At 45.5% G+C, this 12403-nt stretch overlaps 2 protein-coding genes and 1 long non-coding RNA gene across 9 annotated transcripts in view; 1 reads left to right on the top strand and 2 right to left on the bottom strand.

Annotated features, from left to right (window-relative positions):
- Positions 1 to 4560, bottom strand: part of CUL2 (cullin 2) — a 46087-nt gene extending 41527 nt beyond the window's left edge. For 2 of the 6 annotated variants that reach the window (XM_028751324.2, XM_028751328.2), the window contains exon 1: positions 4108 to 4265. The gene's annotated coding sequence lies outside the window, so the exon portion shown is untranslated. Of the gene's footprint in view, positions 1 to 4107; positions 4266 to 4325 lie in introns of those variants that run through there. The other 4 variants (XM_028751329.2, XM_028751330.2, XM_028751327.2 and 1 more) reach the window with 3 other exon arrangements.
- A 2288-nt stretch (positions 4561 to 6848) lies between these two features.
- LOC144329301 (uncharacterized) lies at positions 6849 to 10640 on the bottom strand. The gene is made up of 2 exons (XR_013394785.1): positions 10409 to 10640; positions 6849 to 7200 (listed from the first exon to the last, which is right to left on the bottom strand). It is a non-coding gene; the product is annotated as an uncharacterized LOC144329301 (long non-coding RNA).
- A 116-nt stretch (positions 10641 to 10756) lies between these two features.
- Positions 10757 to 12403, top strand: part of CREM (cAMP responsive element modulator) — a 31269-nt gene continuing 29622 nt past the window's right edge. For both annotated transcript variants that reach the window (XM_077936772.1, XM_028751333.2), the window contains exon 1: positions 10757 to 10980. The gene's annotated coding sequence lies outside the window, so the exon portion shown is untranslated. The remainder of the gene's footprint in view (positions 10981 to 12403) is intronic.

Genomic DNA, 12403 nt, shown 5'->3' with positions numbered 1-12403 from the left:
TTTGTTGTTCCAACAGGAAGCCAATAGGGAGGTCGATGATGCTGCAATTAAGTAGCAAACAAACAGAAAATTTGAGTTGCACTTAAATAGCTTGCACTTCAATTGTAGAAAATTACTTTAAATGAGTCAGTGTAGCAGAACAGTTAAGTGTATTGGAGGAGGACTGGACAGACCAAGGTTCAAATTCCCACTCAGACAAGGATCATTGGGTGATCTTGGGACAATCACTGTACTGTATTAATGTCCCAAAGAGACCATTTACTTATACTGTATATATGAAAGATCTGGGGGGGGTGTGTGCATTTTATGCTATATAGATTTAAAATTAAATCTGAATTTAAACACAAACCATACTGAAATGTACACTTAAGACTCCCAAGCACTGAATCCAAGACTCTCTACAAAGCAAACTGGTTCAGGTCAACACATCAGTTCTTCTGCCATCAGGAACTTACTGCGGGCTTATACAACCCCTCCTCCTTCTCATGCAAGCAGACTCCCTCCGCCACTTCCTGGTCACTAGTAACCATAGTTTGCTGCTTACTGCTAATAACAGTCTGCTTCCAAAACAGAATCAGAACCACAATTTGAAATAATCCACCGAGTCAACATTGGTGCCAACCTGACCTTTAAGTGTGGTTATGGCAAGGCAAGGATATCCAGCTGCAGAGAGGATGCGGGGGGCAGATATACCCATATCCCGATCTCTAAACTGCAGTTAATAACTGTACTAGCCCTGGGCTCACTGAGAGCTAGAGCAGAGATTCTCAAACTCTAGTTCACAAAATCCATTCAGGTCCACAGAAAAGTTGCAAAGTAGCTGAAAGTATCCAGACTTGGCATAGCACTTTGGTTTTTTGATAGCAAGCGTCACTTCAGAGAACTTAGCACTCCAAAAAGGTGCATCTGTCACACTAAAAATACTGTCATTATTAAAATATGAGTTGTGTAAGTGGTTTTATTTGTATAACATATGAAAATGACTACTCCTAGACTCCTAGCAATTTCCAAGTGGTGTGGAATATTCAATATTCCACAATAAGTTTGTATTTGTTCACTCATAACAGCAATACCAACATTACTTCAAGTTATCTGAGAAGACCAATGAACCCAAATTTAGCTGATAATGCTGACTATTCTAAAAGCGCATTTTTGCCATTCTGTAGAAATAAGCGAAATCGCCATTTTAAAACACAGCACACTGTATGCTTCCTTACTCATAGCAAAGATGTATCAATAACTATTTCCAGAATACAATGAAAGAAGAGAAGAAACAATGGAAAACAAGGGGCAAAGACTCGGAAGTAAAGTAGAAATAGAAACAGAATAAAACCATTGACAATTCTCACAGTGGTGAATCAATTGCTATTACTTTTCAGAAAGATGGAAATTGGTTAATTTACTATGGGTGGTATGTCAATAAGTAAAAAACTTTATGTGAACAACCCTAACACAGCTCTTTAAGGTGCCTAATTTATAGAGTTACAATTTCCTATAGTATCTTCTTTATGAATCAATTACAACATTTTACCTTCAGGCAATTCTGTTAACACCAACTTACACCTGCATACCTATCTTATCCAGGCATACTTCACACACAAAAAGTCCAGACTGGTCTTTCTTGATAAATCTAAAAGATGTCTTAAGACGAGTTGGAACTAAAATTGCTTAATCCTGAAGTCTACAAAACTTGGGGGAAGATAGACACAATACATGAAAACGATATTCTCAAGGACTGAACTTATCAGACAAGCGTCTGGAGGCCTGCTAGATTCTTCCCCTTAAGCCCCATGTACAGCATGATAGTGATAAGTGTTTTCCCATGTTGGCTTCCCCATCACCTGATATTCAAAAGTATACCAGCTTTAAATACATAATTTTCATTGTCTCTGTTATGGCTAATAGCAGTTCATGGCTCTATCTTTCATGAATTTCTGTCCAGTCCTTTTTTAAAAACAAAAACACCAAACCCATGACTAACACCGTATCAGATGTCATAATGACATTTTCCCTAATGGAGATAACAACTGTGCATTAAGGGAAATGTGGGCATGAATTATGTTTCAGTCAATCTAAGCATGTTTTAGCTTATCCCTCACTAGCAAGTGAGCTCAGGGATAAAACAATAAAAGATAACTACAAAAAATATTCAATAATAGCATAAATGGGTCAGTTAATAAATTAAAACAACTACCCAGCACAGGAGTAGCCATCAATAACAAATGGCCAAGTCTTAGCACAAATGCCCTTTGTAAAAGCAAATAAAGAGTTGGTGCCAGCCATTTCTCATGAGCACTTCAAAAATAGGAGCGCCACCATGGAGAAGGTTTTTGAGTCCCTATCAAGTGTGAAGTGGTCCTAAGATTCTACAGAATACAATGACATTGTCGTAGTACTTCATTACTGAGGTATGCACATTACACATCTTAACTTTGCCCGAGCCTTGGGAAATTGATACCTGCTAAAGAAAAAATCCTTCCTGGTAGGTAGTCTGCCAGGTCCACTGCTGAAGTCATCTTGATAAAACATATGATTATACCAAAAAAGGAAAAGGTTTATATGCTAAAATGGAATGAGATACATATATACAGGTGACTCTCAAACTTATGTGGTGGTTACATTCTGGTGATAGCATATAAACCCAAAATCACGTATAGTCAAAGCACAATGGGTTTAACGACAAGTGGGTTTGCAAAAAAAAAAAAAAAAAAATTCTCCTGGAAGCCTATTCCCTTTCTAATTTTTAATTTTTTTTTTGCCAAGTATGTAAAGCTGATTGCATGCAAGTTAAATGTGCATAACACAGCATGATGTTTGTATTTTATAATGCTGTAATTATAATTCAGTTAATTCTCAGCTAGAGGAAGTGCAAGAGATATAGTTCTTGCATTCACTAACATGCAGTCCAACACTGACTATTTTAATTCATCTCTCACAAATCATTTGAGAGAGGTCTGGAGAGAGCAGGAAGCAATGAAAGAAGGCTCACTATTGACTTCTGTCAAGGCAATGTCAACTACCTAGCTCCTTATTTGCAATGTAAACCACAACAGGAATATGATGTTCATTGCCAATATCTTTCACACTCTTGTGAAGGAGGATTTTTTCTGATAGGATAAATGCCATGAGAGTGTACTGTCAATGATGCTTTTTTCTGGAGAAGTTGTTTTTAAGGCTATGGCTTTCTTATAGGTTGTTCTTCAAAACTGTTGCAGATAAATTTAATTTTATGGGCCAGACAGTTGGTGGTGTTTCAAAGGACACATTTCGGATGCCCAAACTCCCAGTGAATTTAATAAAACTGTCTTGTTTTGCTGAGGCGAAAATGGAAAAAAGTGATACATAGATTTTCAATGGTGCTACTGCATGCCAGCCGGATTTTTCATTATCATAATTCTTAGAACCATCACCTTCATTCTCAGTACCTGGTTTAAAAATCCAGCAGTATTACTCATGCAAAGCAAAACCGGAAACACTGAACTAAAACAACATTAACCCTCCCTGCATTTTTGCCATTCATCTACACACTTCTTTGTTTGTGACTGACTTGCCATTTCCAAAATGGGAACAAAAGGCCTGCGGTTGTACCCTCGTAGTGCTTGCTTGAGCACAGTCTTATTCAGGTGTTCTTTGATGCCACACACTCGACAGGTAAGGTTATGATCCAAAACTAGCATCGCAATCCTTAACCGTGTCTACTCAGAGGTAAACCCTGATGACTTCAATGGGCTTGCTCCCAGGAAACGAGCCCTGAACGAGCCAAGGGGCTTAAGCCCCATGGAAAGCAATGCAAAGCGCGGCTCAAGTCTGGATCCGACCCGGAGTTTCTGAACACGCCCGCAAACATCCAAGAGGTCGGGGCTCGGGGTAAAGGGCAGCAAACGGGGACGGGTCGCAGCAGCGGGACACATACCGGCAGGGAGATCCTATGGCCCGTTCTCTAGACATGGGGGGAAGAAGGCCAAAGAGAAAAGAAGAAGAAAGCCGGGGAAGAGGCAGAACATAAGGGGCGCCTGACCCACAAGGGAAATAGGCGAGGGGGGTGGGGGGAGGCGGAGGAAAGAGAAGCGGAGAGAAAGGGCGGCCCCGCTCCCCCCACCCCGTTACCTGGCAACAGGAGAGGCCTGGGTCAGTGTCGCCTCCCCGCCCCCTCCCCACACGCGCGTCTCCTGCGCAGGCTGCGGCTCCTGCCCCTCCGCTCCCCGGGATCCTCCTCACAGGGCTGCCATTACCCAGCCGCCACGGCTGCCCGTTGAGCCCCGCCCACTGGCTTCCCAGTAGCTCAGCGCGGGCAGGTTGTGGGAGGGGAGGGCGCGCCCATTCACCTCGCCCTTTTCCCGCGGCCGCCTCCGAGGCTCGCGCCAAGGCCGCTTCTCCCGGCTTGTCGGCGCGTCAGGCTCCCCCCATCAAGGTTTCGCGTTCGGCCCCCGGAGGCAGGCCCTTCATAAGCGCGCCTTCGTCTTTCCCCCTTTCTTCCCCTCTCCCTCGGAATCGCGGAGGCAGTTGGTATCGCCCGAGCTACGGGAAGCGCGAAAGGCCAAGCTTCCTCGCCACTTCCGTCCCCTCCAAGAAATAAATAACGCGGCTTCCTTTACCGCAGACGAAAAGGAGAGGTTGGGCTGCGCGTGCGTCGCTCTCTTCTTTTGTATGCGCGCGCTTCCTAATTTGGCCGTGCGTGATTACGTGCTCTTTCGCCGGGGCAGGCTGCCGCGCTCTTGCGTGGAACGAGTGAGGACGTGCAAAAATAAAATAGTGGCCCCGCGGGAAAGGGAACGTTTTAGCAAAGTAGGCGTTTCTATATTGTCGCTAGTCTTCAAGTCAGCAAATGCAAGATGGGGTATGGTGAAAGAGAAAAAATGTATTTTTAAAATTATGTATATACCGTTTGATTGTAAAAACAAAAACAAACACACGAAATCGCACAGCAGAAATAGAAATAGGCATCTCTGTGTGCGAGTGATGTATCAGCTGAAAGTATTGAGGCCCAAGACTTCATAGAAATCCAGTATCTTAACGCCTGGTGAGAAGCCTGGGCTTTGATTGTACAGTATGGTGAAAAGTGATGTGCTTTGCGTATGCTCAAGTGCGATCACTATTGTTTCATACATACATGAGCCCTGCTAGATCAAGCCAAACCCCATCTCCTCCAGCATTCTGTTTCCGCAATGACCAATAGGCAATCTGTGTTGTGGAATACCACAGAACAGGTTTTGCTGGGGCTGAGTCATTTCCCCCAAATCCCAGGTCCTTCTTCCTGGTTTTCTTGTGTTAGGTGAGGTATCTACTACAATGAACCTGCAGTGGGTGGAACTGGATTGTCACTGTGGTCTGCTTATCCTCAGCTGTGGAATCCCCTCTGAAAACTCAGCAAAACCTGTGTTTTTGTTGTTAGAAGTTGGTATACAAGTTGATTAGTTTGAAATGAAATTTCAACCATTAGTGAAATTTGGGATTGACGATTTAACATAGATTTAACTTTGGCCACCTCATGAGAAGACTCCCTGGAAAAGACCCTGGTGTTGGGAAAGATTGAGGGCAACAAGGAGAAGGGGACAGAGGACGGGATGTTTGGACAGTGTTCTCAAAGCTACCAACCTGAGTCTGACCAAACTGTGGAAGGAAGTGGAAAACAGGAGTGCCTGGTGTGCTCTGGTCCACGGGGTGACGAAGAGTCGGACACAACTAAACAACTAAAGAACAACATTGATTTTAGTAGACTATACATCAAGGCCAGCTTTATCCCTTTGCATGAAGATAAGGCTGCTGTAACATTTTAACTTTCCAATCCCATGCAAAATAAGCAAGCACTTCCAAGGCTCACCACTGTCTTTAATCTGAAAAAGCAGCAGCAGCAGCAGCCACCTAGAGGGCACCCGGTCCTCTGCAATTTAAAGTTGCCAGACTGCAGAATGAGAATCCTCATGTCTTTCACTATTCAGCCAAATATAAAGTTCTGATACTAGTGAAGATAAATTATTTTTATCTAATGTAGGGTGTCTTTAATAACTGAGGAGAGTATTTTGACAGGATAATACTTCACACATCTGATTAAGTGTGCTGTGGTCTATGAAACCATATAAAGGTAAAGGTAAAGGTACCCCTGCCCGTACGGGCCAGTCTTGACAGACTCTGGGGTTGTGCGCCCATCTCACTTAAGAGGCCGGGGGCCAGCGCTGTCCGGAGACACTTCCAGGTCACGTGGCCAGCGTGACATCGCTGCTCTGGCGAGCCAGAGCTGCACACGGAAACGCCATTTACCTTCCCGCTAGTAAGCGGTCCCTATTTATCTACTTGCACCCGGGGGTGCTTTCGAACTGCTAGGTTGGCAGGCGCTGGAACCGAGCAACGAGAGCGCACCCCGCCGCGGGGATTCGAACCGCCGACCTTTCGATCGGCAAGCCCTAGGTGCTGAGGCTTTTACCCACAGCGCCACCCGCGTCCCATGAAACCATATACAGTATACCATAATAAATTTGTTTGACTTTAAGGTGCCACAAAGTTCCTTGCTTTTGTTGCAACAGATAAGGATACCTCTCTAGAAATTGTGTCATGTTTGATTTAGAGAACCTAAATCAAGTAAAACTAACATCTCATGCCGCCAGGTATAATAAAATCTGCAGTTTTTCCACCTTACCATAGTTTATTATTATTATCAAAGTATAAGCCAGTGAAAACATTTACAATAACAAAGAAGAGATACATGAATGATATAAAAATGTGTACAGTAAATAAAAGTGATTCTGAATTTGTGCAGAGTTCTCATAAGAAATGCATATCTTACATGGTACAATAACAGGGAACAGTTACGGCTACCAATGTCATTAGTAAATCCCAGTGCTTTTTTTCTGGGGGGGCGCAGGGGTACACATACCCCTAAACATTTTGTTAGTCTAATGGGAGAAGAAACTAATTTTTTTAAAAAAATTAGATTCTTCTCTAGCACTGTGAATTGTCAGTTCTGTTGAATAGCACGGTGAATTGTCAGTTCCGTTGGTAACCCCAATGGCGGCCTCATTTCCTGTCACCTGTTTTCTGTCACCTCATTTCCTGTTTCCTGAGTATCAGACAGAAGCGAACATTTAATATGTGAAGTAGGAGTTGGACTCTAGCCCGGTGATTGGTCAGTTTCGTTGTTACCACCTCCGATGGTGGCGTCATTTCCTTTCCCGGTGATTTTCTTGAGTCAAAATGAGAGTACCCCTAAAGAATTTTTTAGTGGGGAAAAACACTGGTAAATCCCATGGAGTAAAAAAACCTGTAGGCTCTTTTATAAATAAGCAGATCAACTCTCAAGTGTATTTTCTGTGCAAGTGAAAAGCTAACTTGATGAAACATTAAATATCAAGTGGGGTAAAATTGTGACAGGGTTGAGGAACACCAGGGTTCTTGCAAAACTATAAACAAGCAGCATTTAGTGGCAAATGATGTAGTTTGCAATCTCAAATGCCTTACAGAATTCTGCCAACAGACTACTCCCAAGGCCAAGCTTTATGAAAAGGAGCATAGTAATTGCACAATCTGAATTGCTTTTGCTCAACTAATTTGTATAAAGAACAGCCAGGAAATCCTATTGTAATGCATTTGCTTCCAAATCCAGGGAAAGGCCATACCTCAGTGGTACAGCATATGCATATCACAGGCAAGCTTGGTGGGGTCTCAGGAGATGCCTTCTTGGCGGCTGCTCCCAGATTTTGGGATGCCCTCCCTAGAGAAGCTAGACTGGCCCCCTACTTATTGTACTTCTTCAGGCAGGTGAAGACTTTTGTTCCAACAAGCTTTTGGGAACCGATTGCTTTTAATGAAAGGGCTGGTGCTGTGCTCTTATTGTAATTATTTGTATGGTTTCATATATGTATCCATATGTATCTATATTAACAGATTTTATGTATGTATATAGTTTTACTTCTAAAAAATTTAATTGTTATAAATCAGTTTTTTCTATGTTTTTAGCAGTTCTCATTTTTACATGTAAGTCCCCTTGAACCCCGTCAGGGGAAAAAGTGGGGGAATTAATAAATAATTCATAATATGCATTGCATGCAGAAGGTTCTATGTTTGTACCCAGGTAGGACTAGGAAAGGGATGGGTGGCACTGTGGGTTAAACCACTGTGCCGTTTGGGCTTGCCAATCGACAGGTCAGAGGTTTGAATCCACGCGGCGGGGTGAGCTCCCGTTGTTCGGTCCCAGCTCCTGCCAACCTGGCAGTTCGAAAGCACGCAGTGCAAGAAGGTAAACGGCGTTTCTGTGCACTGCTCTGGTTTCACCAGAAGCAGCTTAGTCATGCTGGCTGCAAGACCCGGAAAAACTCTGCGGAAGTGGACCAACGCCAGCTCTCTTGGCCTGTAAAGCGAGATGAGCGCCGCAACCCTAGAGTCGTTCGCAACTGGACTTAATTGTCAGGGGTCCCTTTACCTTTAGGACTAAGAAAGGCCCCTGCCTGAAACCCTGGAGAGCCACTGCCAACAGTACTGGGCTAGATAGACCAATGTTCTGACTTAATATAAGGCAGTAACTCAATCTCAGTAAAGTTTACATAGCTTGTCTTATTGAAGAACTGATGCAATAGGAAAATAAAACTGCACATTAAAATATAAATTGATGGTGTGCATTCCAGGTTTCATGGCGTACTCTCAATTATGTATGGTACTCCTACAGCTCAGTGATCTTGGGGAGACTCTCAATTATGTATGGTACTCCTACAGTACAGTGATCTTGGGGAGACTATCAGAAATGCATGTGAACAGTGTTTTGGGGGATGGGGTTTAATTGTCAAGTTGGAAGGGACCCTGAAGATCATCTAGGAATATGAAGGAATATGAACCCATCCTTGGTAGCTTGAACCAAGACCGTGGCATTATCAGCACCACACTCCAACCAACTGAGCTAACTGCCTTGGAAATGCTATATTAATTGCAATTTATCCTTCCAGGCACCCCACTATGTGGGTTGAACAGTTTCAAAGTCGCATCCTTGGCAGCAAAATTATAAGCATAGGAATTAGGTTGTAAAACCTTGTTTTGAGCAAGTCCAGCTATGAAGTAAGCTGGCTCTCCCTTTCTTACCCGGCTTAACAAAGAAACAGGTAACAACTAGTATCAGTGGCTGCTAGCCAAGAAACCTATGCTCTGCATCCAGCTGGAGGCTGTTATTGCTTCTCAATACAAGTCGCTGGAAACTTCCAAGAGAAAAGAGTGCTCTTGTGCCCAGGTGGACTTCCAAAACACAGTTGGCCGCAGATGCTGGTCTAATAGCTGATACAGAAGGGTCTTTTGTCCTTGCAGCTTTATCTATAAGTCTCTCCCTCTCTCATTAAGGAGTCCTGGGATTGTTCAGTTATAGAGGGCCGGAGTAGATGACCCTTGTGGTCCCTTTCCAACTCTACACTTCTATGATCTAAACCTGTAGCTCTCCAGATGCTGCTGTTGGATGTCCAGCATAGGCAATGATCAGAAGTTCTAATAGGGAATAGTAGTCCAAAAACCTATGCACAGCTAGTGCTTCACCACCTCTGCTTTGTAACTTTTTTTTTTAAAGCCCTCGCTGCACGCTCACTGCCATTGGCACATTTCCCATCAATGTAATATGAATTTCGCAGGCCGTCATATTGGAGTCCAGCCTAACGGTAGGATCCTACCCGTTTTTACTCAAGAAATGTGCCCACAAGGCTAACACTGCAGCAGCACATCTCTTTATAAAGAGACATGCTGCTGCAGGATTAGCCGTTATTAAATTTTCTAATTTATATTTCAAAATATTCATTTAAACAACCTTAAATCAATGACTTCCCCAAATGCAAATGGATTGCAAATGAATCAAATAAGTAAGTATGCCTTCTATTGTTGTTTTCTTCCTTGTACTATGTTTTAGAAATATATGTTTAATTTACAGGAAATCAATTTGCTACAATGAGATATGATGAATGTATGGCTAAAGAAACCACTAAAAATGAACAGCAAAAATAAAACCAATGACTTCCCTTCTTTCTATGGTTCATTTGCATACTATACATCCCTGCATATTTTACATGAACTAAACTGTTAACCCATTGTTATAGCCATCAAAACTTATTTACACTGCTGAATTTATCTTAATGCTACCAGCGTTTTTAAATGGACACAATCTTCACCCATATCTTCAGTAAACATTTCCCAGTCTTCTTTGAAAGTACATTCTGGTTCTCTTTTTCTATATGTTAAATCTGCAAGCTAGCAGCAGCACCTCTCTCAGCCCTTGACATTTCTGTTTAGGGAAGCTTTTAATAGTTGATAAAATTATTGCATTTTAAGATTTTGCTGGAAGCCGCCCAGACTGGCTGGGGAAAGACAGCCAGATGGGCGGGGTATATATTATTAATATTATTACGCCGCGTATCGCTTTGTAAAACTTTACTCAGAAGTAAATCCCTACTGCTTAATGGAGCTGAAATCCCTGGTCAGTCAGCGAGCGCGGCCAAACTTCGGACAGGTCGCCTCGGGGCCTCTATCTTACCACACCAACATTCATTTTGCATCTTGCGAGCGGGGGCGGGGGAGTGTTACACCCACGAAAAGCACCGCAATCACCCTCGCTCTATTTCCGCGCCCCCCCCCGCCGTTCTCCATTAGCCAATCAGTGGGCCGAAACGTCGGCTCGGCGGTTGGCGCGAGTTCCAGCCGTTAGGCCGCCTAAGTAGCCAATGGGCGTTGGCCGGTGGGGAGGGGGGGGCGAGGCTGGCCCTCGCTGGCCGTGGCCCCGCCCTCCGCTTCCCCCACTCTCCCTCTTTCTCTCTCTCCCCCCCCCTCTTCCTTTCGCCGCTGGCTCAGGTGAGCGAGGCTAAAGGCGCGGCGATGGTCGCCATTTCCTGAGCAAACCCCCCCCCCCCACCCGCGGTGACGGCGCAGCGGCATCAGCGCTGACGTGGGGGCGACGCGCGGCCTGGCCCGGCCCAATCCCTCCTCCCCGACCTACTTTCCCCTGTGACGGGGGCGCCACGTACTCGGGTGAGTCGCAGGAGGGGGCGGGGACAAGGCGGGAGCGCGCAAGGCGGCCGGGCCCTTCCGAGGGGGCGGCCTGGGTTTTGAGGAGGGGAAGGCGGTTGGGGCGGCGGGGCGAGCTCTGACAGGCAGCTCGGAAGGGGCTAGGCGGGACGGCGAAGACCGGGAGAAGCAGGGGGGGGGGGGGCAGCATCGGCGGCGCTCGAGGGAGGCTGAGTCAAAGCCTGGCTGCTTTCTCCCTCACACACGAAGGCCGAAATCAACGCGGCTTCGTTGTGACACTCAAGAGACCGGCCGTGTTGCCCCCCTCTGCGCATGTGCAGAGTGGCCACCGTCCCACGCACCGTGGCAGGTTTCAGAAAACACAGTCAGTGCTTTTTTCCCTGGAGGGACGCAGACCCCATGGCATTTGATGAATCTAAGTTTGGCCTCACTGAGGAGCCGTATTTCAATATTAGTAGGAAAATGAGAGAACCCATATATATATTAGAATAAAAGCACTGAACACAGTAATACTAAAAATACAGTGCGATCCTGTTCAGGGTTACTTGAGGGGAAGCCCCACTATGTTCCTCTATAGTGCGTATTTGCCAGTGAGTATCCGTAGGGTATCCGTAGCCTGCCAACCTAGCAGTTCGAAAGCACCTCCAGGTGCAAGTAGATAAATAGGGACCGCTTACCAGCGGGAAGGTAAACGGCGTTCCGTGTGCTGCGCTGGCTCGCCAGATGCAGCTTGTCACGCTGGCCACGTGACCCGGAAGTGTCTGCGGACAGCGCTGGCTCCCGGCCTATAGAGTGAGATGAGCGCACAACCCTAGAGTCTGGCAAGACTGGCCCGTATGGGCAGGGGTACCTTTACCTATCCATAGGGGACGTGGGTGGCACTGTGGGTTAAACCACAGAGCCTAGGACTTGCTGATCAGAAGGTCGGCGGTTCAAACCCCCGCAACGGGGTGAGTCCCCGTTGCTCAGTCCCTGCTCCTGCCAACCTAGCAGTTCGAAAGCACAAAGTGCAAGTAGATAAATAGGTACCGCTCTGGCGGGAAGGTAAACGGCGTTTCAGTGCGCTGCTCTGGTTCTCCAGAAGTGGCTTAGGTCATGCTGGCCACATGACTCGGAAGCTGTACGCCGGCTCCCTCGGCCAATAAAGTGAGATGAGCGCCGCAACCCCAGAGTCGGCCATGACTGGACCTAATGGTCAGGGGTCCCTTTACTTTTATCCGTAGGGGAATGGCTGCAGCTCAGGGGCAGAGCATCTGCTTCGCAGGGTCTCCGGGCAGGAGTGGGAGAGAAATCCCATTTGAACCCGCTGCTGGTCAGTGCAGACAATACTGAGCTAGCTAGATGGACCAATGGGCCTGACTCAGAAGGCAGCTTTCTGTATTTCCTTCCTAAAGGCATAGTCTTCAACATGTTTATGCAGGAGTAA

The sequence above is a fragment of the Podarcis muralis genome, chromosome 12, assembly GCF_964188315.1.
Source record: "Podarcis muralis chromosome 12, rPodMur119.hap1.1, whole genome shotgun sequence".
Taxonomy (NCBI): Eukaryota; Metazoa; Chordata; class Lepidosauria; order Squamata; family Lacertidae; genus Podarcis; species Podarcis muralis.
Note: the sequence above shows the minus strand (reverse complement) of the source record. Positions and strands in the feature narration are given on the sequence as shown.